Raw genomic sequence first — 6,503 nt, 5'->3', positions numbered from 1 at the left:
AGGGTAAAAAGAAGAAACCACATGGAGCCCAGGCATAGTGGCAGAGAGGTGGAGACAAGCTGGTTCCCCACACATGGAACCATCACATGGTGATGATTAAAAGTCAGGAGGGATATCTTGCTACTATGGCCATCCTTCTGTGATGAAGGGGTCCCAGCCCAGCACCAGGCCTCCCAGCATTGGGTTCAAGTGCCAGGAAGAGAAGCCTCCATAATTTCTGGCTACAAAAACTAGTGGAAATTAGGCTGAGGAAGACGGAGGGCTTCTGGAATCCCAGGTGTTTCTCTTAAAGGGTCTATGCACAGACTTACTCAGACTCACTTGTTCTGAGCTCCAGTGGTCAGGCAGCAGCTTGAAAGACACATCAGGCACACTCTGCAGAAACTGAATTATCTGGCTGTAGGTTAGGAGTTGAAGGGGCAGCTTTCTCTTAGACAGAAGTGCCGGCAGAGGCCACTGTTCCTTTGCTGAGCACTCTACCTGCAGGCAGGCACCACATCTGAGTCTCCATCACTTTGTCCCACCCTGGTGGTTCACTGAGGCCTCACCCCATCCAACTTGTGGACTTACCCATGCTATTTCCAGTTTATTTTCTCTACCAATGGCATATCTTGGCTCACGGTGCAGACCTTGTCAAAATCTCTAAGAGATTCACAAGCAGCTTCTGGCCTGGGCATGCCCCATACCTCTTGCTGAGTAGCCCCTGGCTTGCTACTAGGGGCTCACAGCCTTGGCTCACAGCTATGCCTTTCCCAGGCACCTCCAAGCCCAGCACAAATAGCAACCATATGCAAATATCTCTGCACCTCAGGCCAGTTGGCTTGCGCCTCCCCAGAGGCCCCAAAGTCAGCACACCTAGTGGTCAGCTTCAGACCATGTTGGAGCACCACCCAACCACCTCCCTGAATGACACACCAAAGGAGGGTACTCATCCGGCCCCAGATCCCTGCTGAAGCGAGTACTGCTATGTGGGGTCAGCCCTTGCACAGTAGCTCCTCCATTGTATTCTTGGCCAGTGATCACAGCCCATGGGCCTGGCAGGGTGATGGGGGTGCTGGGGGGATGGGTAAATCCCTTCCACTGACATGCCAATAGCAAATAAGACTCGACTACAATATACAGCCCACCTGGAGTGCCCATGGGGAAGGCTAAGCAACTGGGCTCAACAGGACACCTATTACATAAGGCCACTCTACCAAAATTGGGAGATTGGCAACTCAGTCTAATACACAGAAACAAACCATGGAGGCAAACAAAATGAGGAGACAAAGAAACATGTTCTAAATAAAAGAACAGAACGAAACTCCAGAAAAAGAACTAAATAAAAAGGAGACAAGCAATCTACCAGGTACAGAGTTTAAAACACTAATTGTAAGAATGCTTAATGACTTAGGGGGGAAGTAGATGAACTCAGTGAGAACATCAACAAAGAAATAAAAAACACAAAAAGTGGAGATATGAAACATAAAAAAGGACAAATGAGAAATGTAGAATGCAATAGCCAAAATGAAGAATACATTACTGGGAATCAACAGTGGAGTAGATGAAGCAGAGAATAAAATCTGAGATTTGAAAATAAGAAAACAGAAAATATCCCATTAGAACAGCAAAAAAAGAAAAAGAATTTAGAAAAAGAGGGTAGTATAAGGAGCCTCTGGGACAACTTCAAGTGTACCAACATTCATATTACTGGGTGCCGGAAGGAGAAGAGAGAGAGCAAAGAATTGAAAACCTGTTTGAAAAAAATGACAACAGAAAACTTTTCTAACCTGGTGAAAGAAACAGACATAAAAGTCCAAGAAGCACAGAAAGTTCCCCAAAAGAGTTCAACAAGATGAACCCAAAAGAGGCCCACCCCAATGTACATCATAATTAAAATTCTAAAATTTAAAAACACAGAGAGAATCTTTAAAAGCAGCAAAAGAAAAGTTAGTTAAAGCAAGCTTCCATAAGACTGTCGGTTGATTCCTAAACAGAAACTTTGCAGGCCAGAAGAAATTGTTGAGAAATATTCAAAATGATCAAAAGCAGAGACCTTCGACCAAGATTAATCTACCCAGCAAAGCTGTCATTTGCAATTGAAGACAAAGAGCTTCCCAGACAAGAAAAGACTAAAGGAGTTCATCATTACCAAACTGATATTACAAAATAAATGAAATTAGAGTTTCTTTTAAGAAGGAAAAAAGGATAAAAAATATGCAAATTAAAACCGCAATGTGCCCTGGCTGGTGTAGCTCAATGGATTGAACATGGGCTATGAACCAAAGGGTAGCCAGTTTGATTCCCAGTCAGGGTGCATGCCTGGGTTGTGAGCCAGGGGTGCGCAAGAGGCAACCGCACATTGATGTTTCTCTCCTTTTCTTTCTCTCTCCCTTCCCCTCTCTAAAAAATGAATAAATAAAATCTTTTAAAAAACTCACAGTAAGGTACCACTTCACACCACTTAGAATGGCCATGAGTAACAAATCAAGAAAAACAAGTGCTGGCGAGGTTGTGGAGAAAAGGGAGCCCTAGTATACTGTTCGTGAGATTATAGACTGATTACAGCCACTGTGGAAAACAGTATGGAATTTCCTAAAAAAAATAAAGATGGAACTGCCTTCTAATCCAGCAATCCCACTGCTGGAATTATACCCTAAGAATCCTGAAGCACCAATTCAAAAGAACCTCTGCACCCCAATGTTCATAGCAGCATTATATGCAACAGCCAAGTGCTGAAAACAGCCTAAGTGCCCATCAGCATATGAGTGGATCAAAAAACTGTGGTGCATTTACACAATGGAATACTACAAAGCAGAAAGAAAGAAGGAGCTTCTACCCCTCACGACAGCATTGATGGAACCGGGGAGGTCTATGGCCATACCATCCTGAACGCACCCTATCTCGTCTGATCTCGGAAGCTAAGCAGGGTCGGGCCTGGTTAGTACTTGGATGGGAGAACTGGGGAGTATTATGCTAAGTGGAATAAGCCAGGCAGTGAAAGACAAATACCATATGATCTCACTTATAAGTGGAACCTAATCAACAAAACAAATACACAAGCAAAATAGAACCAGAGACATGGAAATAAAGAACAAACTGATAGTGACCAAAGGAGCAGGGGAAGGGGGATAACAGGGGAAAGAAGAGGAAGGAGCAAGTCAAGGAACTTGAATAGAGGTCCCAAGGGCAGGGACAATGGGGTAGGGATTGACTGTGGGAGCAGGGAGTGGGGTGTACAAAGCAGGGGAGAGCAATGGAGAAAAAGGCAGGACAACTGTAACTGAACAACAGTAAAAACAAAACAAAAATATGAATAATGAATAATAAACCAGCAATAAATATGTACCTATCAATAATTACTTTAAATGCAAATGGATTAAATGCTCTAATCAAAAGACATATGGAGGTTGAATGGATAACAAAATAAGACCCTTACATATACTGTTTACAAGAGACTCACTGCAGATTGAAAGACATACACAGACCAAAAGTAAAGGGGTTGAAAAAGATATTTCATAAAAGTAGAAATGAAAAAAAACAAAACCCTTGGGTAGCAATACTTATACCAGACAAAATAGGCTTTAAAGCAAAGGCTGTAACAAGATAAAACAAAGGACCCAGAAATCCCACTTCTGGGTATTTATCCAAAGAAACACAAAACACTAAATCAAAAAGACATATACACATCCATCTGTTTATTGCACCATTATTTACAATAGCCAAGGTATGGAGGCGACCTAAGTGTCCATCAAGGAATGAATAGATAAAAAAGTGGTGCATATATACAATGGAATATGATCCAGCCATTAAAAAAATAATGAAATCTGCAGCAGTGTGGATGGACTGAGAGGGTATTGTGCTGAGTACAATAAATCAGACAGAAAATATCATATGACTTCACTTAAGTGTGGAATCTATAAAACAAAATAAGCAAGGAGATTCAGAGAACGTTTTCACAGTTGCCAGATGGAAGGGAGGTTGGGGGAATAGGTGAAAAAGATGAAGGGATTGAGAAGTACAAATTGGTAGTTACAGAACATGGCCAAGTACAGTTTAGGGAATAGAACTGAAAATACAGTAATAACTATGCGTTACATGACTAATAGATTTCTCATGGTGATCACTTTCTGGGTTGTACACCTGGAACTAATATAATATTGTATGTCAACTGTAACTGAAAAATAAAAATTATTATTTAAAAGTTATCTTTTATGACTTGTTATTGCTAGTATACAGAAATGCTGCATTGTTACTTGACTTTTTTTTTAAAGACGAATTTCTAACTCCATAAGATTGGGAGCTTGAGTTTGACGTGTCACGGGGCACTCCATGAATTAGATATTCAGGGTTGACATTCAGTTGTTCACAGTACAATGGCGGTCCTACTTACTGAAATATTAAAATATTTCCACAGTGGACCCCCCCCCTTACACCCTGGCCATCCAGGACTTCCCCTCAGGCAGACACGGGCCTCCTCAAGCTCCAGACACCTGGTAATAATGAGGCTTAATATTTTTCTTGCATTTCTAAGGCAGTCATGTAGCATCTTCTACAAAAGTAACATTTTGTCTTTACCCAATTTTTTATTGGAATGTCTTGTGCAGGCATTAATTATATCTTTTGGGTGATTTTCTGTTTGTTTTGTGTACCACAATGCCTTTTCACTCATTTTTGTACTTCTGCCCCCAGCACAGCTGGACCTTAAGCCCCGTCCCACCGGGAAGGCAGTATCTGTTGTGTTTGTTCCATTCCCATCCATGTGAGTTATTACACATTTTGAATGTTGCCTCTTATGCTCACCTACCAATGCAAATGTAAACACCAAGGGTAAGTTATGAATCTGAGTGGTTTCTTACCCAGGGGTGCAGGGAGCTCAGAGGGAGGTGATGAGCACGAGGGTTCAAGCAGGGAGCCGGAGAGCTGAGCTGCCACTACGGAGATTCTAGCCAGCACCCACCTCTGATAATTCCTGCCTGACTCCTCACAGCTTCACCAACTGTGCTCCTCCACTTGGGGCCCCCACAGGCACCGCAACCACACATGTGTCTGACTGAACACGTCATTTTAAATGCTAAGCATGCACTCCTCCCAATTCCCCAAATCAGCGAAACAGTGTCTCCAACCATCTTCTCCCCTACAGTAGAAAAGTCAGAATCATTCTGGGCTCCTCTGCCTTACTCTCCTTTCCTCTCTATTATTCCTTACCAAGCTGTGTCATTTCCAGGCTATAAAACATCTCTTGAATACGCCCTTCTCCCCAACCCTGATGTCTGCTGTCTCCTAAATTTCTGAATAGTTTCCCAGCCTGTCTCTTGGCCTCCAGCCTCTTTTGCTCCTCCAGTCCCTCCCCTGCCCTATTACCAGCATTAGTAATCCCGCCTGGCCCATTAGCCTGCTCTGTTTCCTCATCTGTGGACAGGAGTGTATAGGAGCCATCTGCCTTGGCAGGGAGCAGGGTTTTATCACTGACACTGCTTAGAATGGAGCTAACACAAAGCAGACTGACTCTGAGTTGTTCTTATCATTGCATTGAAGTTTCCTACAGACAACACACTTCTTTTGCTTACCCAGGCCAACTATTCCACCCCCATTCTTGTTGTTATGCTACAGGAGATGATATGATCTGTCTCACAGGGATGCCGTGAAGCTCAAATGGAAGGATGCTCACACAGAACACATCCCAGGCCGCTGCACATGGTGAACACTTAATGCTAGCAGTGATTAGTAATAACATGATTTTTGGTTCCTTATCCCCTATATGATGCCTGTTTTGGCAAGCAAAGCTGTTCTGGCCTCAGACACTCCCTTCCATCTTCCTGAATGCTATCCACTAGCCAAGTCGTTTGCTCTGCCTTCATCAAACCAAGTTCTTCCGTGTTTCCATGCCTTTGCAAATGCCCTTTACTCTCCCTGAATGCCGTCTCTCTTCTCTGTAGATTGATCATTTCAGATGCAGCTCAGAGTCATGTGTTTTCTGAGAAGTGGTCCCCAAATTATCCAGACAGAAGGACTCCCCCTTCCCTCCTGTGAGCCCATGGCCCTGGCTCCTGTCTCCTCTGTGAAGCAGGCCTGCAAGGAACTCCTGGAAGGGAGAGTCTATATGTGCTCATCTCTATGATCAACTTTGTAACTATAGTCACCCAAACTGGCGAGCCTACATTACCAGCTCAATGTTGGTAAGGATGTTGCAAGGATGTTGTTTGTTTTGTATTATTGGAATGAACAAATGGACATGGTTTTGACTTCGCAAAAAGTTTGGGTAGTTAAAGTTTTTTTCATTTTATGTAATGTGGTATTAAACTCTTCTTTCCATACCCCAAGAAAAATATTCCCAAATACGCTAGCGTACCTGTCTTCTTAAGGAACTCAGTAACTAAAGGGAAGGACTTTTAAAAGCAGAAAGAATGGTGAGCAGGTCAACTCTGTCTTTCCAGCTGTCCCTGAGAGGGCGCTGTTCCGAAATCAAACCTCCAGAGGCCGGGACTGAAATACCAGTGCATTCCCACAGGACTAAGCATCCC

Source organism: Sturnira hondurensis, unplaced genomic scaffold (genome assembly GCF_014824575.4).
Source record: "Sturnira hondurensis isolate 20B ecotype Veracruz unplaced genomic scaffold, ASM1482457v3 Scaffold0016663, whole genome shotgun sequence".
NCBI classification, from domain to species: Eukaryota; Metazoa; Chordata; class Mammalia; order Chiroptera; family Phyllostomidae; genus Sturnira; species Sturnira hondurensis.
Note: the sequence above shows the minus strand (reverse complement) of the source record.